General features: G+C 37.4%; 1 protein-coding gene across 3 annotated transcripts in view; it reads left to right on the top strand.

The window, feature by feature from the left end:
- SMYD3 (SET and MYND domain containing 3) overlaps positions 1–24,572 on the top strand; it is an 839,570-nt gene that overhangs the window by 438,534 nt on the left and 376,464 nt on the right. The window contains exon 1 of one of the 3 annotated variants that reach the window (XM_037822576.1): positions 13,795–14,011. The exons of the other annotated variants lie outside the window; for them this stretch is intronic. The gene's annotated coding sequence lies outside the window, so the exon portion shown is untranslated. Of the gene's footprint in view, positions 1–13,794; positions 14,012–24,572 lie in introns of those variants that run through there. 3 annotated transcript variants of the gene reach the window in all.

Raw genomic sequence — 24,572 nt, 5'->3', positions numbered from 1 at the left:
ACCATAAATTATTGACTATTCATTATGCACAAAGTATGGTATTAAGCATTAGGAGTGAGGAATATACAAAGACAAAAATTTTATTCTGTAAAAGATCTTAAATAGAGAGATTTAAAAATAAAGAATATGTGGTATATTCATGAACAGACTGACGGAAGATAGTGACAGGGATGCAGAGATGACCTGCATTAAGAATTGATATGAAGAAAGGTGGCAGCAGATAGAGAACTAGTCCCATCCTTTAGTGCTAAGGCTGCTATTATTTGTTGATGATTCCTATATAAAATCACACATTAAAGAGGAAGAAAAAAACTGAGAAAATTTAGCTTAATTAAGCGTTTTAGACTTACATACTACCTCATGGAGACATATGTAACACAGGCATGTAATAAAATTTCAGTAGATCTGGATTTATTAGGAACAAAGGTATAAAGCCTCAAACCAAGAACATTAGGAAAATTATGATTTTGCAATATGGAATGAATGAGGCTATTGCATCAGGTGGCTCTTCTGTTTGAGTCATCAGTTGTCTGCATCATGAAGTTCTCTTTAATTTTGGATTCCTTTGAACCATATTCAATTCCAGTTATCATCTGTTAGATGACCTGGCCCTTCAAAATTTCAGATTTTTGTGATTTTGAACTTCATATTTGATTAAAGTTATTCAGTTTTTGGTGGAAGAATAGGGTAAGAAAAGAAGAGAATTCATTGTAAAGGACCATCTCTAATCTCCACTTTAATCTTTCTCTTTAAATACATTTCAATACATATTATAGATGGCGCTCAGTGGAAATCAGAGTAGAAGCCCAAACACTCAAAGTATGTTTTCCCTTGATGGAGGCTTGCTCTGAAGAAATTCCATGAGCCATAGATTTAAAATTCAGTCTCCTCTGGGAGTCATTGGATTTGCCTGACGTTAAAATTGCTATATTCATCATTGTGTTTTTCAGTAGAGATATGAAAATAGTCCTGGAATAGCAGGGGGCATGCTTGCTTGGTTTCCTTAGTAAGGATGTCAGCTGAGTATGTCTTGCTTACCACAAATACTGCCCTCTTTCATTTGGTTACTGAGTTCCAGCTATGTCATAGAGTTGGTTTTTCATGTCCTTTTGGTCAAGTAAATGACATAGTCTTTGATGAGTTGGTGCATTTTTGAAAATTAGTTGGTAACGGGATATTTCATGAAAACCTAATAGGATTAATATTTAGTGAATCATTAAAAAATACATGAAAGATGATTGGGACCTTAGCAGTTTATTTTTGGCAGTGAGGAATAGTTTTCAGAATTTAGAGTACTATCATATATAAATAAACTTTCATTATGTTTGCCGCTTTGTGTTTGAAATGAATACATACATATTCTTGATATTGTATTTACTTGACTCAATAGAATATTGTGAATTCTTTACTGGAAATTCACTTCTGACTGAAATGAATTTAAAAATTGCGATTTCATTTCAGAATGAGGTTATATTACCTGAATTATTATAATGGTCCACAAGTTACAAGATCAGCATTTGATTTGAAATGAGCATCTGTGAGGAAAATGGTTGCTAACTAAAGTGGAGTGGAATAGAAAGACTTGTTTACTAAGGGAGTGTCAGTATTTCTTTCTTTTGCTTCCTATTAGATGTACAACTTTGGGTTCTATTAGAACTGAACTGTATATAAACTTTGAATGATAAAGACTGTGTACTTGGCAGTTGTGTCTAAAGTGTGGCACTCTTTAGATGTTGTCAAAATGATCCACTGGGATACTGAAAGAAGATAAAAAAACGTCTATTTATGTTTACTTCATTTTGCTATTTACCATTTTTGTATATGTTTTGCATTTTACTTGCTGTATCTACACGGTAGGGAATTTATATAACTTATACATAAAAATACATATATTTGCAATTGCATAAAGACTTGCATTGAGGCCCTGCTCTATATTCTACACACTGGGATTTCTCAGGATTTCCTTTAGCAATAGGAAGTGGAAATTAGATCCATCACTGGGAATTGTCACCTGTATCTAGGTGGATTGCTCTGGGATAGGGTTCCAGTTCTTTAATAATCATCATTCTAGTTTGTAAAACAAACAAAACCACCTATATATGTTCAAACATAAACTGAAAAGTGCTTGCTTCAGAGACTGTCCAGGTGTTAGATGATATTACAAGGCAATTTTAGATGTATTCTAGGGTAGATAGAAAACACTTCCTTCCTCTTCCCTCCCCACCCCTCCAAGTTCCACACATAGATATCTATAATGGGGGAGGGGGACAGAGGAGAAAAGAGGAAGATTGTTAACTCTCTGGCACCCCTGGACTGGTTTTGAGCTCCCCATTAGCAACAGAGGTTGGAGGGGCAGAAGTGGATAGAACTGTTCAAGAGGAATGTTGTGAGAATCTGGGCCCAAGGAGAGTTGCTTTGGGGCCTGTGGTGGTTTGGAACTATATATACCCCAGAAAAACGTATTCTTAAAACTTATTGCATTCCTGCAGGTGTGAACGCATTCTAAGTAGGACTTTTTGATGGGATGTGGTCCACTTTAATGAGGGTGGGTTTTAATCCTATTACTGGAGTCCTTTATAAACAGATATAATTCAGACTGATAGAGAAAGAGAAAGCCATGGGAAGCAAGAAGCTCAAGGTCAACGGAATATGGAAGAGAAGGGAGAGGCCAGGAGAGGTCGCCATATGCATTGCCATGTAACAGAGGAGCCCAGGACCAAGGATCACCAGCAGCCAGCACCAGAATCCAGTCTTTGGGAAGAAAGCATCGCCTTGATGACAGCTTGATTTGGACTCCTCCTAGCCTCAAAACTGTGAGCTAATAAATTCCCATTGTTTAAGCCAACCCATTGGATTGGTATTTAGTTTAGCAGCCAAAGAAGTAAAACAGGGCCCAAGTGAACAGATGCATCTTAGAGTTGGGGAGTAGCCCTGCTCATCAGTGCTTTTCCAGTATCTGAAGAGGGGGAGCTTGAAGAGCTGGAGGAGTGTCCCTATCATGGTGGAGGGGGGAGAATGTGAGACCTCTCGTTGGGCACATTGAGTTCCTGCTCCTGTGTGAGAGGGGGCTATTGATCCAGTAGACTTTAGACCATGGTGGATTATTTAGTCTCTTATGAATATGCTTACCTTCTGCTTCTTTCAAAACCATCATATTTTTCCATTAAGTAAAAGGCAAGTTCAAATTTTACAGAATTCCCATTGCACTGATATTTTCACATCTTTCTTCTCATCCCTCCTCTCCCTTTCCCTCACTTCTTCCCTCACTTCCTTTTCTTCTTTTCTTCCTTTCTGTGGTGCTAGTCTTTTCTTCCCTGATAGTTTATAAAGTATGTTTACTTATGAAATTTGGGAGAATAAAATTGGATTTTCCCTTGAAAACAAATATTTTTGAATACCATTCTAGCTCACTGGAAGTGATATATGTTATTATAAAAGAGGAGATAAGTGTTACCTGGAGTTTTATTCTAAACATGAAAAAAATTAATTAGCTCACGACATTTTGTTTGATTAGAAATCTTTTAGTGAATATCTTTTCTGTGTTGAGATGTTCGTCTCGTGGGCGATATTCCCATATGGCCTCATTAACACTGTATTCTTTACCCCAGAATGACATCATTGATTAGTCAATTAGAACCACTTTCCAGAATATGTTCTTCCTACTTCTACAGTAGTCATTTTGTAATTTGTACCTTATAAGACAAATCTTTATCTTTCCATTAAAGAGGTCTGGTATTAGCAGCTATTAAAGATTTTAGGACATGAAAGAAAAATAATCAACAATGCTACTTATCTGGGAATACACTGCAAGTTAAATATATAGACAAAACTACCTTTTATCTCCAGTCAGGGTTCATTTTAACAGATATATTTTTATAATTTTGTGCTCTTTAATTTTTAAAAGATTACAATTAAAATGAATAATAATAAGGAAAGCAATTTTCCTTGGTAAAATTGGAGGGATTTCAAAGTTCATAGTAATGCTGAAAAGTGGAAAAAAAAATGAGGGAGGATATCAGCTATTCTCTGACTCAGTTTGCAAGAAAATGAATAGTTTTCAAATGGTTCTTTGTTGCTGGACTTTAAAAATAAACATAAAACAAGAAAATCTTGAATTAAGATAACATCCTAGTAAAATATTATTTTTGTTTTGTCTTTAGTATTACAGAATATTCGAAGACTAGTACATAATTGGGTCTAGAGATTGCAAGCACAGTGTTGTGTTCTGCTTTAAAAACTGTATTCATATTTTCTAGTTATTATGAAGATATATCCTTCTCAGAGCAGGAATTATGTCTTATTCATTTTTGTGTCCCCACTGTAACAGTATGCAATGAGCATGAGATTAAAGGAAGCCATTCTTCGTTTAGTCACTTTTAGTCAATGCTGAGTAAATATTTATTGAGCAGGTATAAGAAGCCAGGCAGTACTAGGGTCGGGGTGCAAACTTGTGTAATACATGGTCCCTGCCCTTCTGGATTCATAGTCTAGCAAGAGAGGCAGATATGTAAATAACTTATCCCAGTGTAGTATTCAGTGGTATGTACAGAGTGTTCCAGAGGCACACAGGAGGGAGAGGTTAAGTTGAAGATGACAATTTCACAGAACAAGTCCCCTTTAAGCTTGGCTGGGCTATGACTCATTATTTACAAATCAAAATATTAGCCATCTGATCGAGGTCGTTATGAGCAGGCACTATGCTAAGTGCTCAGTATACAGAGATGAACATAACATATTCCCTGCTCTCAAAAAGTCCATTGATTTGCAGGGGACAGACACATATACAGATGATTATAATTCAATAAGTAAGAGCTATGAATGGGATGCTGGTGGAGGGAGAGGAGAAAGACAGAAGAGAAGAGCCTTAATTGGGTTAGAGAAGAGAGGGCCAGCAAAGAGCATACCAGCAGTGATCCTTAAATTTAGAAGTGGTGAAAGGGACAAAGAATTTAGTAAGCCACTAGGGGGTGAGATGGGATGTAGTTTCAGGAAGAGGAAACTGCATATGTGAAAATTTGGGGCATGATAAGGGATGGCATTCTTAGGAAAAGTAGTTTAGTATGTGGCAGGAAATGAAGCTAGAAAGGCAGCAAGGTTTGGGATTTCTGATGGGTGATAAAGAGCCATTGAAGAACGAGCATATTAGTTAGATCTAATATTTAGCTGCAAGAAACAGAGCCCCAACTACAATTGCATACACATACAAGTGTTTATGCTTTCTATAAAAGAAGCCTAAAGTTAGGACTGGAGTAGTAGCTTCAAAAAGTGCTTAAGGGTCCAGACTCAGTTTGTCTTTTGGCTGTGCTGCATTTGGCTTTCGTCTCCCAAGTTCCGCATATTTCAAGGTGGCTGCTGCAGCACCAGCCATTACCTTTGCATTGAGGAAGGAGGAAAGACAGAAGGGACAAAGAGGGCACGTTTAAGAAAGCTCCCCTGAAGTTTCACATAACAGTTTTATTTACCATACCTCGAAAAAAAGTAAAGATCTCTTACAAGGAAGAGGGGAGAATGAATGTTTGGGGCAAATAGCAGTCTTTGCTAAGTGAAGGAGAGTCATCAACTTTGCATTTATAAGGATTTCCTGGGCAGAAGATGGAGGATTAGTTGGAGGGGGTCTGAAACCATCATGAAATTGATAGAAACAAATACTCCATAGATTTTTTTGTTTTTATTTTTTAATCCTTCCTCCCACTGACATTTATAAATAGGCATAAGTGGTATTTTTAGCTTGATCCATTTTGATCATCGAGGTGAAGGTGTACCAAATACCACATGATATCTGCATGTATAACTCCAAGTGGGATGTCTGCATTTAACATAGGCTTCCAGGATGTCTCCAAGAGCCTTCAGTGTATTTGTGATGAGGGACAAATTTGAGTTATATCTCCTTGATTTCATTTTTCGATGGACTTAGAAAATTGTATTATTTAAATATATTTTTAACCCTTCATATGGCCTTCAAGGTAGCACATATGATGTCTGCTTCTGTGTGTATGTATTTCTGCCCTAGGTTTGGGTTTTGGAAAAGTAAACTAGAAGACAGGGTTGAGTTCAGCTGCTTTTTTTCCCTTAAATTTCTTCTCCAGTGTATAATTAAAATCATTATTTGGAAAATTTTATTGCCCTTCAGGTAGCAGCTGTATATGCTTGGTTACTGATAATATAATAGAGGCATTTTTAAACCACATGTTGTTCTTGTAGTCCCTATTATTGAAGTGTTCATTATCAGAATTACACAATTATTATTCATCTCCTGGGAACTTAAATTGTTTGTGTTAAATTGTGGTGATAGTGAGATGTATAGGTGCATCAATAATCATGACATAACTATTAGATTATAAGTTCCTGGCAGAAAGAAATCCTGTCACAGAGAGTATATATCCATTTCACTAATGGTGAGAAATATTGTTATTCCATAGCTTTTTAGGAAGGAAGGAAGCTGATTTTTAAAGTAGTATTGTTTTTTACTGTAAAAGATTCGTGAAGTTGCTGGCTGTGTGCATGACAAAAATGGATTCTAGGTTGCTTCCTTCTTAGCAGAATAAGGAATTTGGGGAGCCTTGCTTTGTTATTACACATTTGCATAACTTGACACATCGATCAGATTTCAGGATGCACATGAAATGACTTACGTTGCAAAACTAAAAAATTGTTTATTAAAAAAAAGAAATCAGAATGTCAATCCTCGATGCCAGAGTCTGGATTTTGTATTCAGTTAACTTGGTTTCCTGTTGAAGCAGAAGGGGGCAGCAGAGTAACCAATTAAAAAGCCAATATGCATGTTTGCTTCCTTCTAATGGAAACTGTTGTGTAATACGAATATACCAAAAAGGAAATGAGAACTGAAATTAATATCTTTTATTTATTTAAACATTAAAATGGTTAGAAAAAGTTTTTAAATGACATGATTAGGATCTCTACTTGTCAGTTTTAGCCTAGTTGCATAGTTGATGCAAAGTGGATATAATATTTGTGGGGTTTGTTGTTGTTCTAAGATCTGGTAAGCAAATGTAGACAGATTATTTAATACCGTGCAGCTTTTGCTGGGGACTTGTTTTCCACAAGACATTCTGTGTGTTTATAGAAAAGCAGATGCTCAAATGGGTTTTTGCAGTTTTTTCTGATATGTTTATCCCTTGGAGCAAGAATTTCTAAGGAAAACCATTTCATTTCTTCCTACAACAAAGGGAAATTAATGCCTTTTGACTGAATTTTGGTTTTGGAGGCAGTTAGTGGTCTAATTTTTTGTTTTGGTTTGTTTTTAAAATATTGTCTGTGTAAATATTTTTTCCTATTTGTTGAAAGAAATGAAGTCTAGGCTGGCTGATTGGTTTCATGTCCTTGACCTTTGAAAGTGTATTATTTAATTAATTGAGGCAATACTGTTTTTCCTTAAAGTATGGCTTAAGTCATGACTTTGGCCCTGTCTAACTAATTTTATTTATATATATTCTGTTTCTCTTTAATATTCTGTATTATTTTTCTTTAATTAAGGACAGTGAAACAGCATAGCTGAGGGCTTCTCTCTGAAAGCCAATCTGGTATTTTGATTTATTCTGTGTTTAAGATAAAGAAAGATGTTTAGTGCTTAACAGGTAACTAGTGCCTCTTTTCACTGATTTACAAGTGAAAAGAGGAATCATAAAGTTATATGGTGTCTTCCTCTGCAAGGGAACCAATGAAGATAAAGCTGCAGGTCTGTTCTAAATCCATTATGTGTGCTGTTTTATATTGTGGTAAATTTAATATATCGATTTCTTTGTTATAACCCTATTTAATAAGATAAGCTGTGAAATAAGTGGCCTCAATGTGATTTTAAAGTGAGAACTTAAGTGTTAGTTGTACTCTGATGGTAAGGATGTATGTGTGGTCTAGTATTTAGCAGAAAGGGTGTGTGTGTGTGTGTGTGTGTGTGTTACAGTCTCAAAGGTGTTTTAGGCACATGATTACAATTCATTCTTACTGAAGGCAGTTACATCTAGTCCATCTCCTCCTTATCCTTGTTCTCCATGTTCTCTCCTTGTGTGTTAGGTGTTATTTGAGATGTGCTAATTACACAGAAATAATAGGTCTGATTTCTTTAAGAAAGTTACCTTTGCTGTCATCTCTGACCCCAGATCACAATCCCTGCCCATATTACTGGATAACTATTGAGTGAAAGTGCTACTATCCAATGAAACCATACTGTTTTCCCCCTCACATGTATTTGTCCTCTTGAAGTTGTACCACAGCTCATGGATTCCCTTTCCATTTTAAAACATTTATTTTTTTCTAACTCTGTATTTCATTTTGAATTGTTTCCATTGCTGTGTCTTTTAAGTTCACTAATCTTTTTTTTTCCCTACAGAGTCTTATGCACAGTTAATCCCATCCAGTGTATTTTCATCTCTGATGTGATTTTCATCTCTAGAAGTTTGATTTGTGTCTTTTTTGTATCTTCCATGTGTCTACTTAACTTTTTGAACATATACAATACTGTTTTAATGCCTTTGTCTGCTAATTCTGTACCTGTGCCAGTTCTGGGTCAGTTTCTATTGATTTTTCTCTTCACCCTGGGCTGTATTTTCATGCTTCTTTTTAGGCCTAATAATTTTTTATTGAATACCAGACATTGTGAATTTTACTATTTTCTGGATGTTGGATATGTTCATATTCCTATAAATATTCTTGAGCTTTTAATCTGGAATACAGTTATTTGGAAACAGTTTCATTTGGGGGAGCAGGAGGGAAGGTCTTGCTTTTAGGATTTGTTAAGTAGGATCGGAGCAGTGTTTTGTTTAGGTCAAGTTACTGAAGCAAGACATTTCTTTGTACTCCATCCAAGCCCTATGAATCTTTAGGTTTTCCACCCCAGCTAATGGGAACTGTGCTATTCCTGGTCTTATTTGAGTGCCTATACTCTTACCTCTAAGCCTTTCTGTTGGTTCTGTCCCCAGCCTTGAGTAGTGTCCTTGTGTGCATGTGCTGATCAGTGTTGAATACTCAAGGGTAACCAGTGGTAGATTTTTGAAGTTCTCTCTTTGTGAAGCTCTCTCTTCCCTGGTGTTCTGACCTGTGAACTCTGGCCTTCTTGGTCTCTCTGTACTCTTAGCTGTGTCTCCTTAACCCAGGGAGTCCACCTAGATCCACCTGGCTTCCCCTTCTCTGTACCATGGCCTGGAAACTTTTTAAAGTGAAGTTAGGCAATTGTAGGGCTTATCTTTTTTTTTTTTTCCCATTTCTCAGTGATCACTATTCTTCATTTCCTAATGTTGAGTGTCTTGAAAACCATTGTTTTGTCTAGGTTTTTTGATTATTTCATATGGAGGGGTAAATCCAATTCCTATTACTTCATCTTGGCTAGTAACTAAAATATGTTTATCTAGATTCTTAAAACTGTCCTCTGGCAGAGCCCATTTTAACTTAGTGCTTTTCCCACCTCCTTGTAATAGGGTTCTGTTAGTAGTGGTGTAAGTTTAAGTTGTAGGCCCCACCATGAGAAGCTGCATAGCACCCTAAAAAAATAGACCATGCTGCTTGGTGGACTTCTTTTCCTTTTGTGGATTCCTAAATAGGCTTACACAGAGTGCTAGGAGGTTGGCCACATCCATGCCTGTTGTTGATGATACAGCACAGGGTGGACATTTAAGAAAGAGCTGGATGAGGCTTATTTCTAAGCAAATCTGTTTATTGTTCCCATGCCTTCTTTCTAAAGGGTTCAAGTATGAAACTGTAAGTTGTTATGCTTTTAGAGTCTTTCTGTGTGCCAGTCATGACCATGCAGGTCCTTGAAAATACAGGGTGAGTGAAAAGCAGATATCACTGCCCATGAGAAGCTTGCTGTCCCTTGAAGAAACAAATACACAAATCGAAATCTATCATATGATGTAATAAACCATGGCTTAGTATTTAAAGACTTGTAAGAGCCAGAGACATTCTCTTTAACTACTTGGATCATTTTAACAAAAGCAGAACAGTACCATCCAGGTGCTTTGTTGGTACTTCCAGTGAAAATGAAGCTCTATATTTTATTTTCTATCAATAAACTACCATAAGGCAAATGAAAAAATTTTCGAATATTTCTTCTTACAAAGAATGACTTTATCTCCATGTGACACTTTTTATTACTTTGTCATTTGCTGTTTATTTATATAATTTTTCTGGTTGCTAATGGATTTTATTCTGTTAACAATTGGAGGGCAGTTCCAAACCTTGATCCTTAAAATAGCTATTCCCTTTGGCAACAATTCTAGAGGGAAAATGGGATTGTCTCTTTTTATTATATTTATTTTATTTTCTATGAAACAACTGTGAAAAGTTTGGTCTTCTTCAGTATTTTTATCTATGCTTCAAGAAGCAGAACTATTTCTGTAAAAATATATTAGGGCTCATTGTTATTCTCCTTAGTAGCATTAAAAGAAATAGTTTTCAAAGTATACTTGACGAAGTATATTAGTATATCTTCTTAAAATTTTGCTTTATTTTGTATTTTGATATCAAATTTAAAAAATTACTTCTTTAAGTTGGGTTTTCAAGGCACACACAATTCACAGTGTAAATTTTCCGGTAGAGTTATTTTATGTAGCACATGAGGAGAGCAAAACTGGACCCATTTGAATTTGGTCCTTTTTCTAGTAGTAATGTATGTGTATCACCAGTAGGTTCACTTAAAGAAGACTTTATAATTAACCTAATTTGGGAGACTGTAGTAGAGAATTGATTTTGGGGAAAGCAAATAAAGTAATCCAAATATAAAAATTATACAACCAAAATATTAACATAGATTTATAAGGACATTTGGCCCCTTTAAAATTTCTTCCAAAATTGACAAATACTGAATTTTTCATACAGTTGATGGAAATCCTAGGGAAAACAGCTCAAGTTTTAGCAGCTAAAAAAAAAAGAGAGAGAGAGAGTTGGTCCCTTTTTCTTTGGTAATTTATGTTACCTTTTGAAAGATTAACTCTCAAATGTAGATTTCAGCAGTTATAATACGCAGTACAGCCTCAATCTACTGAAAATAAGTCAATTATGCTATGCCTTAAACCCTGCAGCAATAAGAAGTTTGTTTTGCAGGGCAGAATACACTATATTATTTATACCCCCTTGCTGACGTGGTGGCACTTCAGAAGCCTGGATAATGCACTCAACATTTTTTCATGTTTAAGGGAGAATGTAGCTACTCCATCTAGGGTAAACACCCTCTGTTGAAAACAAGAGAATCCTTTCCGAGGTTAAGCACAGTGTGATCAACAAGTCACATTCCTCCAGAACTAATTCCTGTGTTGTTTATATTAGTACAGAGCAAATTAATAAGCTGCTCTTTTGAAGGTCTGTCATAATCAGGGTCTTGTACTAATCATAAACTGAACAGACCTATTTCTAACCATACTGTTCACCCCACATGATGAAGTAGTCTGGAAAAAGGTAGTCATTGGTCCACTCCTGATAATGGCAGAATTCTGTAGGATGCAAAGAGGATGCCCACCATTTAGGTGAATATTGGGCATTATGGGGTGCCCTTGTCAAGAGGAGCCCAGAAAGGGGGATCATACAGTTTAGTCATGAGTTATGTAGAGACATTACCACATGAATGAAACTTATTCTCCTGATGCAGAGGTGCTTATATAGAGAAATGATAGATACATACTCTGAGTACATTTCTTTTTGAGCAAAGATATCATGAAAAAGAGTATTAAGGCAGAGTTAAAGATTCTTCAGGCTGTACTGAATTCTGTTACCACAGGTATTTCTTGCTATGTAGCCACACTGCCCATGTTGATAGCTGCCGAGATCATTTGTTTCTAAGTCAAAATCAGAGAACATTAAATTTAGTAGACCTTAGGGTAAGTGTGAACATGAGTACAACTGGTTAAAACAGATGGGGCCCTTTGGAGAGCATCAATGGTGAAAACACCTGCATTTGCTTAACTAAGAAAAACATAAGCATGTGAATTGTCTTCTTTGGGAGGTGAAAGTAATAGGCTAAGGGCAGTAGGGAGGAGGAGGTAAGGTATGAAAGCCCAAGGTAGGTTTCTGAGGTATAAATACCATGTTGTGATCCGACACTGTGCATGGCAGAGGGTCCTTGGTAAGGCTTGCTTGTCGTTTCTGATGTATTTCACATTTGTTTCTCTTTGTGTGGAAGTTTGGTGATTTATCTCACGGGCAACGAAGGAGGAAACATCCGAATGAAGGGGTTCTGTCTTGGAATCCTATTTGGAAAATGTCTAACATCCTACCATCTTAATTTTCATGGTTTAGAATCCTTGATGGAATCATAGAACCTTAGATCTAGAAGGACCTAGGAGATCATCTGATGGGACTCTTATTTTACAGATGAACAGACTGAGGCCCCCAAAGGCCTCGTTAGTGACTAAGCCAAGACAAGAACCTAACTTCTGGTTTCTAGACCCATGGCTCTTACTCAACATGTAATTCACAGTTTCCGTTAACTCATTTGCCAAGGTCTGCCACTTCTGAGAGTTTGCCTCCATTGGAGTGTGTGTATATTGCTGAATGACGAATAGCTTGGATACATGTTGAAGAGATATTACTTGTGGCTGTAGCTGGAGTTCTAGTGGTCTTAACCAGTATCACCACTGCTTGATTCGACTACTACTCTCATCCTAAGAACTCTGCCTTCCTTAACACATGTGGAGAGTCCTGGAAGCCTGCAAGAAGGGCCCCTGAGCCCATGCTTCTTCCTCCATGCCACCAGATGGCAAATTTACATCCTAACTGCCAGGCTGGACTTCTGCTTTCCACATTAGCTACCCCTGATATGTACCTGCTGCCCCAGGAGGAATTTATTTTAGTGGAACAAACAAACTTGGAGATTAGAAGAGCTGTAATCAGTGGTTTGGTAGTGAGTGAAAACTTGTCAGAGGCCTGTATTTATTTTCCAGCGATAAATGGTCTATGAGGCTGTCAGTGAAACCTGAATTTTTAAATGCCAGCTAATGGTGCTTCTGGTAGCCAGTAAGGCAATCAAGGTTTTCTTGTCCATCTGGAGATTTCAGCTACAGAGAGGTATTAAAGAACAACAAGAGCAACAACAGCAACAATAAAAACTATTTGTATTTCTTTAGGACACATTGTTTTTATTTTTTTTTTCTTCCTAGTAAAATCTGACTTTAAGCTTGAAAGTAAGTTTGTCAGATACCAATTGTATTTTCCCTTGAGCTTTCTTTAAACCTCAAGTGGGTTGCAGACTGCAAAGTGACCACTGGCCACCCTTTAGCAGGCTTGTATAATTGAAAGGTAAAGAATCCATTTTTAAAACATCTTGCATTCAGGCAGTTGAACACGACTATAACAGTATTTCTTTATTAGGCCCACCATAATTTTATCTTTGTAACATAGTACGGTCTACCCTAATAGGCAGTAATTTTCTTTATTAGACTTTCAGTTAGAATGGATTAATAATTCTTAGTTCATTCATCAATTTTTTATCAAATAGATTCTGTGTCAGATATTCTGGAAGATGCTTAAGAATTCAAGGGGATCACTTGTAGGGAGAGAAAAGACAAATAAAATTACACCAATATAATGAGTCCAGTTTTAGGGCATATGCAGAGTGTTCTAGAAGTACAAAGTAAGGATGTAACTCTTTCTGGAAACAAAGAAAACTACACAATAGATGTTGTATTAGAAGAAAGAAAGAATTGGCTGGCAATGATGAGAGGAAAGGGCCTTGCCTAAGAGGCTTGAGTTGTGGTTGTCTCTGTCTTGGATTGCTGGTGGTAAATAAAGCTAGTATTTGCTTTGCTGGCTGAACTGAGCTGTACCAAATAGTTTGTTCTTCATCCTGTACTCAACAGGAACTTTTAGAGATTTTTAAGAAAGGGAGTGAAATCAGATTTATGTTTGAGAAAAAATATTTTATTAGCTAAGTGTTAAGTGAAATGACTGGTGTGGCCACTTGGAAATAGGGACATTGATTGGGAAGCACTTACAATAGAAAATAGGGTAAGTGTTAGGAAGAAGGCAGTGACTGATATCAGAATCAATTGCGGTGACAATTTAAGAGGTAAGTTTGGAATTCAGTAAAACGAGGTTTTATAGGAGGGTGAGCTTGAGAGACTGAGTGGATATTGATGGCATTAATTATGGAAGGATATAATCTCTTTAATTACTTACACTGTAATTAAGGTTATTTTCTGGGGCACTTGTGTTCATAGCGTAATCTATACCCCTCTCTGGCATAGCTTTTATACAACTGTCAGTTACTTTCCTTGACTATAAACTTCTTCAGGTTAGGGGCTAGTTTTACTTGTTTTTGTTTTTGTTTGGTCTCTGGCATGTGGCACTGTGTTTGGTATGTAGAAGGTGCTTGGTAAATATTTGGATGTTTGGATGGGTGCATCAGCTGTCTTCATATTTCCTCTATTGAATTCTTCCTTTGCCCAAGAAGGCTTTTGTTTCTTGTCAGAAGCAAGACTAACTCTGAAAGTCAGTTAAAATTTTCATTGTATGGGCATGTTTCTCTGGACTTCTGTTTTCTAGAAACTGCCTGGGCTTAGATTTGTTTGTCCCCTTGGTGACAACTCACTAAAGTTCTTATTGTTTAGTGACTACATGATGAAGTGTGTGTGTGTGTGTGTGTGTATAAATTTTTTAACTTGGCTATTTGAACCTATGGTTCTGTGATATAAACAGCAATTCTTTTCCAGATTTATTTATTTGAGAGGTTTTTAAAAAGTACTCTTTTGTATTGAGTTAAATATTGGTCTTGAGTTAAATGCACTTATAATTACCATAGAAGGTTCCCATGGCATCATCACAGTTGGAGGTCTGCTGGGCTTTTGTAAATGGCATTGGACGAATGTTTGCCAAAACGTTAGCAATCTTTTGTATTGTTTCCATCTGCTTTTTGTCTAAAGAGACAAGTGTTGGGATTTTATTTATTTAAAGGACTTTGTTTGAAATAGCTGATTTTTCTCACTGTCCAAAATTAACTAAAGGAAGAGACGAGCATTTATTTCAAGGCTGTACTCTGTCCATTTCTTGCTGGGGGTGGAGGTGAGGGTGGAAGGAGCAACCACTTCTCTGACCATCAAACATGATATTCTGCTGATCTTTTCCCTGATTAAATTATAAAAAGAATCTCTTTATGAACTTGCCTAGCTCTGCTATAAGGTCACATATTTAAAGAGCAATCTGCAGTGGAATATGTTGGCTCCCTTTTTGGTTAAGTTTTCTGTTATGTGCCAGTCTTGCATGTACTTTGCCTTATTTAACATTCACAGCAACCCTACGAAGAGTATTACTATCCTCACTTTCTTGTTGAGAACAGTAAATTTCAGAAAGCATGAGGAATTTACAAAACCAAGGACTATCAGAGATTGTTTCAAACCCAGGTCTTTAGTCACAGAGGCTGTATAACCTCCTCCTCCTGTCCCACAGCTCCAGATGGGCCAGAGGGCTTCCAGATGCTGATAATATCACTAATGAAAACAGAAGCTCAACTTCTTGACCTCAGTTGGAAACAGGGACAGTTCTGCTGTGAAAATTATCAGAGGGCAGACATTTCAAGTCTTCCTTGGTAACCATGGAAATCATGAATGAATTATGGCACCTCAATGCCATATTAGAACTTCTCATCTTTGAAAGTTAATGGTCTTTTGTCTTCTCTCTGTCAGCGTGCTGTAAGGACATGTAACCACTGATTGGCTGACTTACTTGGTACACTTGACGTACACGAGAGCAATCCATTTTACTCCCTCTGCTGTTTAAAAATCATGATGGTTTTTGCACTCTCATTGTAAAACGGATGAGTTCAGTGATCAGATTTGGGAATATCTGTATTAAACCAAAGCATAAGCAGTTTCACTTTCAGTAAATTTAATTCCTGGCTTCAGCATTAGATCGCAGTAACCTTAAATGAGATATTTTGTTGCATGCCTATAACCTCAGGGATTTTATCTGCTGCTGTTGTGGTCTTTTAAGAAGGATTCTCCCATTGCAAAGGATGCCTGATGAGTGCCAAGAAGTATCAGGAGTATTTCTGAGTGCTTAAACCCACCTGAGGTTTATTAATTTTCCGGATATAGGTTAACATGGTTCCATGAATAGGCACAAGGCCTAGTTAGTAGGATTAGGAAGGTTTCCAGGGGCTCTGAACTCATGTCAAGCAAAACTAGCATGCTAGGCAGCTAAGTCAACTCAATAGGGAAAAGACTTTGAAATTGCTTTATCTCACTGCATAATGTTTGTAAATTTTATTCAATTAATTTACAGCTGCAGGGCTCAAGAGGCTGAAATTAAAGCTTTGTAAAGTTTCAATAAGGAAGCAGCCAAGTAAGTTTGATTAGCAGTGAATGTTCTGGAAATGAGTTGGTAGTAATGTAAAAATAGAAGTTAGAATTTCAGGAGGCATGTTGGCATTGCAGTGCCCATTTGATTAACCGTGGAAGGCCATACTTTCCACCTGTTATTTCAGGCGTTTCTTCTCTCTCTTGTGTCTTCTCCAAGCTAACCTCTAACACTGAAGTAAGTGTCTTTTATAGTTAAGTCTCATCAGCCCAGTATTCTTAGAAAGCCTATTTTATTAGTGAAAATTGGTTAGCTGTGCAGTTCTCTTTCCCCCCCGCCAAACCCTTATAATATGCTCTTTCATATTTTTTTTCGACTTGTGGATATTTCAACAGGGACTTTGTCCCTCTGAAGGTTGAAGCAGCAGATGTCCCTTTACTTGGAGTTCAGATATGATAGTCATGGCTGAAGGGTGACATATAGGGGGCACAACCCAGGTTTTCATATATTAAATAGGCTGTGTTTTAATTTGCTAGGCTACTGAGAGCAGATACCATTAAATGGGAATTTAATAGCTTACAAATTTATAGTTTTGAGTCTGTGAAAATGTCGAAATCAAGGCTTCAACAGTCTCTGCAATGTTTTATGTTTTGGAGAGAAAAGATTTCAAGCAAATATGGAAAGTAACTATGAGGAAATTGGTCATGGTACTGGGGAGTTTGTTGTATGATGCTTTTCAAGCTGTCTCAGGTGAAAAACTTTTTTTTGTTTTTTCATTTCTTGTCTATCACGGACTGATGTATGGTCTTTTTGAGCCATGATTAATGTGCAATTCTTGCCCCACATGCCACCAGCCACACAAGTTTGACGAGTCCCATACCAACTAATACCTTCTTCAGTGAGACAAGCCCACTGGATGTCCCAACTGAGTCAAATTGCTACAAGTTTCTAAATACTTACTATGAATTTTGGTTTTTATCTTTCAGGGGACCCATAACAAAGTGTTTGCAGTCAATGGCATATTCTGAGTAGCCCTGCTCTATATCATAGTAAGAATGCAATCATATATTAGTGTAATAATAAAATGTATTTAAATCACTTTGGAAATACTTATATGTTTTAAAAGTATTTCATGTTAACTCTTTTATCTGTTTTACATATCTGTAACCAAGTGGGTCATTCTTTTATTCCACAAATGTATCATGAGCTTGGAGCTATGCTAGGTGCTCCTGAAAATTCGGTGATGAATAAGACATTGTTCCTGCCTTTGAGAGTTTGTTATATAATGAAGACAGATTATTTAGCAAACATTTTTTTAAGTACTTGTTTTGCCTCAGGCTTTGTCTTAGGCACTGAATATTGAAAGATATGTATTTTACTGATTTTTCTTTCAAGGAATTCTCATTTTATAGTGGAGATAGATCCAATGGTCTTAAGTAAGCGATAATGAAGATCTTAGCTACGGCAATGACTCTGGGAGTTGACAAGAAGGAATACATTTGAGGACTGGTTCTATGGCCAAAGTGAAGGAATGGGGTATGTGGGGAAGATACAGGGTTATGCTATCACTGCAGTTATTTTTGTTTCATTGTCAAATATTATATTTGACTGCCTCTGATTGGAAGTACAGTTCTAATTAGAACCAGTTCTAGCATCTCAGGAAACAGTTCACAGAACTTCACATATTACACTGTATCAGTGTTTCTTATTCCATAAGAAACATCAAAATATTACTAGTAAGAAATTCATTGAAATAAGTTTTAGCAATTTATCTAATTTCTAGAAGGGACTGAAACATAATAATTCCTTTGCCTCAGCATAGTGATCTGTAACATAACTTAAATGGTATTTTTTTATTGATCTTGTTTCTTTGTTTTTTTTTTAATAATCATCAAAATCTGTTTTCCCCGTGGTTATTTGCAAGACTACATCGGGGGGGGGGGTGCATAGAAAATAGAAATATCCATGGGAGACTTTGTGTAACATAAAAAAACAAAAACAAAAAACAAAATGCATGAACAAATCTGGACTTGGTAAGCAGAGACTTTATTCAAAAGAATTGTTGTGAGAGGAAAATGGACTACTGCCATTAGTGGGAGGGGACTATCGGAACAGGGAGAAAGTTCTGACCATGAGGTCTGAAAGCCTCTCAACAGTAGGCAAAAAGGGTTTTATTTTATAGAGATGAAACAACTGGGATGTTAAGTGGGATGAAAGGTTGGCATGATTAGATAGTAGATCTGAGAATATCTTATGCTGAAACACCCTATTTTCTGGGAGGTACCCAAAGTTTGGTTAACAAGTATTTTGTTCCAATAAATGAGATTGTTCTAGTTTGCTAATGCTGCCAGAATGCAATACACCAGAAATGGACTGGCTTTTGTAAAAGGGGGTTTATTTGGTTACACAGTTACAGTCTTAAGACCATAAAGTGTCCAAGGTAACACATCAACAATTGGGTACCTTCACTGGAGGATGGCCAGTGGCATCTGGAAAACCTCTGTTAGCTGGGAAGGCAGGTGGCTGGCGTCTGCTCCGGAGTTCTGCTTTCAAAATGGCTTTCTCCCAGGATGTTCCTCTCTAGGCTTCAGCTCCTCAAAGATGTCATTCTTAGTTGCTCTTGGGGCGTTTGTCCTCTCTCAGCTTCTCCGGAGCAAAAGTCTGTTTTCAAAGGCCATCTCCAAAATGTCTCTGTAAGCTGAAGCTCCTCTCTCAGCTCCTGTGCATTCTTCAAAGCATGCCTCTTGGCTGTAGCAAGCTCGCTCCTTCTGTCTGAGCTTATATAGTGCCCCAGTAAACTAATCAAGGCCCATGATGAATGGGTGGGGCCATGCCTTCATGGAAATTATCCGATCAGAGTCATCACCCACAGTTGGGTGGGCTACATTTCCATGGAAACAACCTAATCCAAACATTCCAACTTATTCCCCACTAATAAGTCTGCCCCACAAGATTGCATCAAAGAACATGGCTTCTTCTGGGGGATATAATATATACAAACTGGTACAGAGACAAAGAATGGAATTTGGAGGGTCTGTGTCTGGCCTTGTCATAGGTAAGCAAGAGTGGTCATCCATGAACAAGAGGGGTTGTCCAAGAGTCTTACCTAAGTCATATGGAAAAGGATGGTTCTTTGCACTAAGCTGATTTCTCTAACACAAAGAGTGGGGGGGGGATCTCTTAACCCTTGCTGTTTCCCAGGATCACAGGGCTCAGGTAAAATTTAACACTGTCACATTTAAGCGATGGAGGTGTCTAGTTTGTTTTTCTGGGGATTCAAATCTACTTTCTCAGAGGGTGACTACTGGGATACTTACTGATGCAAGAAATAAAAAGTCCAGGGGAGGAGGATGTGGCAGAGCTGACCTGTTAACAGCTCAATGACTGAGTGTCCTCTGTCTTGGGAGGGTGGGGATATCTGAACTTTGAGCCAGACCCTAGGATGTGCTAATTGATCACTTGAGCCAGGTCTGTCTATTCCTCAGGGGCAGCCAGCAGTTTGGGAGGTGGGGAGGCAAAAGTTGTAGGCAAAACTATGGAAGCAGTGACTATTGGAACGGTGTTGACATAGGGCATTGTCTGTTGTGTTTTGTGCTCAGTGGAGAAGTCAGGGGACCTTTGAGTGGTTTGTGAATGGAATGATTTAACTCATGTTGGCCAGCAGTGACAGCTCACAGCTGATACCTGCTTTCATATTTCTTCTGTACCAACCTACCTTTTCCTTGTAAATGAACTCTCTCTTAATCATTATTTCTGCATCTCTGTTGAGGAGCTACAGAAGGGTTATGCTAATTTAAATATTAACCCCAGTAAAACAATTAAGAAGGGTAAATGTGTTAGATAAATGTAATCTAATGCATCCAAAAGATGAATAGAATTTATTATTATTTTTAATTACCCACTCCAGTTTTTCTATTCTATTGGCCTGGAGAATTGAGAGTTGCTTATCTGTGTTGAACTGTCCATAAATACTAGGCATTGTATTGTTAACGGTTATTTAATGATTTAATCAGAGAGGGCTGGCTTTGGATTTCTGATGAGGTAATGCGAAATGGCATTTAACAAGTTAATTGGAATTAGAAAGAGCTATTAAAAGGCCAGGAGAAGGTCTTTCATGAAACTCTTGAATATACTTCAGTCTGAAGATCTTATTAAATTATGCTAAGGGTGCTTTTTTCCTTTCACTTTAAATCACCCATTAGAATCATCTAATCAGCTTCCTGAATGTTGCTACAGATGAAATTATTAACCTCATAAGTGTTGAAATTTATATTTCTCCCTGCAATTGTCTCTGAATCAGTGTTTAATAGACAATAGTCTTTTTTAGCTCTACTGGGACCAAATCAGAGTCAGTTTTAAATTTTCTTTACATCTTTTTGGGTTTAAAACTTTATTACTGTGGATGTTAGTGATGGGTCTTCATGCTTAGTTTCAGTAATTGCTCCATTGCTGGTTGAAGGTATGGTAGTTTCTGTTCTTTTTGAACCGATAGCTTTGCCGTGGTCACGTGTAAATCAGTTTGTTACCACAGACAAGCAGATGGGTAAAGTGGTAGAGTATTGCTGTCCCTTTCTTCATAAATAAGAGTGATTTGCATATTTCATAGCCAGCTATGGAGCAGAAGAATTGTTGTATCAAAATAAATACCAAATTGATTATTATTCTGAGACAATAACCTGCCTGTTAGGTCTAAGGATGTGAGCTATCAGAACAACTTTTTGTTCAAGTCTCAAGTACTTACTTTGGGTCTGGATTCACAATTTAAGGCTCCGTCAGTATTTCCAAGACACCTCAGTAAGCAATGAATGACAAATGTGTGCTCTCTTTCAGAATCAACTAAGAGCTGGAAAAATAATTTGTCAGACATTTTGATAAGCATAGACTCAGTGCCATCTTGTTTAATTTGAGATTATTGGCCAAATGAGGAAATGTCTACCTTTTTAAGGCCCATTTTGGAGGGATGAAGGTTTGACAGCAGTCTCCATAAACATCACAGCCTGTAAATTGTTTACCTTTCATTCTCAACTCAACAAGCCCACAACCAAATAGATTAAATCTGTTAGTTGAAAATCATGTAGGCCTCCAACTTTAGTTAAAGATTGAGGGTGATTGGAAGAGGTAGACTGAGTAAAGAGTGGGTAAAAAAGAAGATTAGGAGACCTTTTGTTCCTTCATTGGCCAGAAATTCCTTTTTTCCTTGCTCAGAGATAGCCTGAAAATAGTTTGGCAAGTGGCATTTTAGTTATTTTTTTGAACTTTTCAATTTTTTAACATGTGTTAATGTGTAAGGCATAAAGGTTTAAAAATGTGTGTTTATGTGTGTGTGTATAGAGAAATATAACTATTTTTATATAATAATGTTTATGAAAAGTTGAGTATAAAAATTTTTAGAACTTAAATACCATTTTAATAGGATGAAGGAAATTAGCTACTAAAGAAATACAATGTCATATTGTTTTGTTTTGTTTTGTTTTTTTCTTTCTTGGAGAAGATATGGGCCACACATACAATAATAATAATAATAATAATAATAATAAAGATCAGTTATCTAGAATATATAACAAACTCCTCAAAATCCATAAGAACAAAGAGCTCAATAGAAAAATTGGCAAAATTGAACAAGCATTTTACAGAAGAAATATGAAAGGGCAATATAAATATGACCAGATGGTTAATCTCATTTGTAATTAGGGAGAACAAATTAAAACTACAGTGAGATTCTATTTTATTCACCAGATCAGCCAAACTGATAATACCAAATGTTGCTGACACTATAGAGCAGGGGTCCACGCAAATGACCTTGGACCACATCTGGACCTCGGGTTCTGTTTTTGTAAATAAAGTTTTATTGGAACACAGATGTGCTCCTTTGTATTGCCTGTGACTCTTTCCACACTACAACCGCAGCATTCAGTAATTGTAACAGAAACTGGCCTGCAAAGCAGAAAATATTTACTATCTGACTCAGCAGAAAAATTTGCCAATCTCTGGTGTAAAGGAGAAAGAACTCTTCTAACTGCTTTGAAGAGCAATTTGGCAATACTTAGTGAAGTCGAAGGTATATGTATATTTGAATCAGCAATTCCACGGGTGAATATTTACTCTATAGAAGGTCTAACATATATTTATATATTAAGTGGACACGTATGATAATGTTCACTCATTATTTGTTTATAATGGCAAATAATTGGAAATGATGCAGGTATTCCCAGCAGGAGAATGGATACATATATTCTCAGCAACAAATTCCATAATGCAGGGCGAATGAATGACTCACAGCATGTGCTGTAGGAGTGCGAATCTTGGAAGCATGAAGTTGAGTGATAAAGGAAGTTGCAGAAGGTGATGTTCTGTGTAATTCCATTAGTCTAAAGTAAAAATATAACAATCCCCCACCCCAATATACCATTGTATTAAACAGGCTCTAGCTCTGGCTGCATGAAAGAGTCCAAAGTCAGAGAGGCTTGATCGAGGCAGTTTCTCTCTGTAGTAGGGGAAGAGGTGGTCTGGGGCTTGAGAGGCAGCTCTGCTCCAGGTGTCATCCAGGTCCCCAGGCCCCTTCCAGCTGCCTTCTTTGCCTGGTCAATGATGGCTTCCTCCCCAACCAATTCTGTGTGCCAAGCATGAAGGAAGGCGAGGAAGGGGCTGGCCTTTAAGGACTGGCCTTTAAGGACTGATTGCTGGTTATTTCTGCTCACGTCTCTTTGGCCAGAATTTAGTCACGTGGCCACTCCTAGCTGCAAGGGAGGCTGGGAAGTGTATTCTTTATTCTAGGCAGCCCATTGCCCAGTTAAAACCTTATTGTTTTGGAAGACAAATATTAAGACATAAATAGCAGTCTTCCCCATAATTGTTTAGGGATATATCCAGATGTGGCAACTCTTTATTCTAGGCAAGTCGTCCTCTTGGTCTCATGCCTAGGGGTGGGACAGAGCTTTTCCTAGTGGCTAGCATTGCCTGGCGCCTGTGGAATCAGCCCCTGCCAGAAGACAAAAGATGTTTCACGCACCTGCAAATGTGCTGCCGGCTAGATCCTGCCTGGGGGGCTTTGATTCCTATAGTTCTGTTCCACTTTACTTGCTTCTTCCTGAGAGGCCCTTCCCAACCTCATCTCTAATCCCTAATCCTATCTGAAGAATTTCCACATGTCTCTTAAGGCCCAGCCTAGAAGTCACCGTGTTCTTGAAGCCCTCTGGTCACATCAGCCTCTCCCTCTCCTGCTCTTACAAGGCATTTCCTTAGCTCCTCTATCGTTGGCAGGTCAGATCCCCTCCTCTCACCCAGAATCGGACCCTGGGCACCAATTCCAATGCCTCCCCACCGGGTGTGTGACCTTAGCCCTGTCACCCAACTTCTCTGGGCCTTGGTGTCTGGGGTTTGACCTTGCAGAGGGGTGCACACCCTGATGTGGGTCCAAGGAGCCATGTGAAAGGAGACTCTGAACCCGGCTCTCCCCCGGTGCGGCACCTCCCCTTCTCCCCCGCCCTCGGAGGTCCTGTAGGGCAGTCAGGGGTCCTCACGGCCCTGCACACTTGGAGAATGTCATACTGTTTTGAGTGAAGAAGTTAATATTATTCTTGTTAATGTAAAATTCAGAACTGTACAGATAAAATAACTCACTTAAAAAGAAAAACATTTTAATATTTTGTCATTTCATTGATTATTTTGTAAATGGAATAAAACGTTATAGGAAAAATTAAAAAAAAATTAATGGAAATAATAGCTCCTAATTTATTGGCTTTGAAAATTTAACCATTCAAATAGTAGGTTTTTTCTAAATTTTCAAGATATAAAAGATTTGAACTCTCTTAACCCAATAGGTTCTCAAAGGTTCATGATACCTGGAAATGCAAGTCATTCTCACAGGGCTTTTGACTTAAGACTTTCTTAGGTTACAGTGACCAAATATTTGAAATATGCTTGACAAACAAGAGGCAGGTGAATATGAAGGTCAGTAGTTTCAGAACTAATCCTATCTTTTCCCCTGTTCTTTATTTATACGTTTATTATGGCCACTTATCCCTGTACTGGATTATAGTATCTGGGTGCATGTGTCAGTATAGTCTCCTCCAATTGATTATCAATTTCTTGAAGGTATATATTTGTATCTTATTCATCTTTTTGATGGGAAATAAAATATCAAAACAGGTCTAATGGTAATTTAGATATAAGTAGTCACAAAGAAGGAAAAACAGGATTGCAACAAGAAAACAAACACTACAACTAAACTGTAAGGTTGGTGAAAAAACAAGTAGGTCAATTTATTGCCAACCAGTTTCTCTAAAATGTAATGGAAACTGAACTCTGACTCTGCGTAATTTTAATCACAAAAGTTT

Source organism: Choloepus didactylus, chromosome 2 (assembly GCF_015220235.1).
Source record: "Choloepus didactylus isolate mChoDid1 chromosome 2, mChoDid1.pri, whole genome shotgun sequence".
Taxonomy (NCBI): domain Eukaryota; kingdom Metazoa; phylum Chordata; class Mammalia; order Pilosa; family Megalonychidae; genus Choloepus; species Choloepus didactylus.
This window is presented reverse-complemented; position numbering and strand designations above follow the sequence as displayed.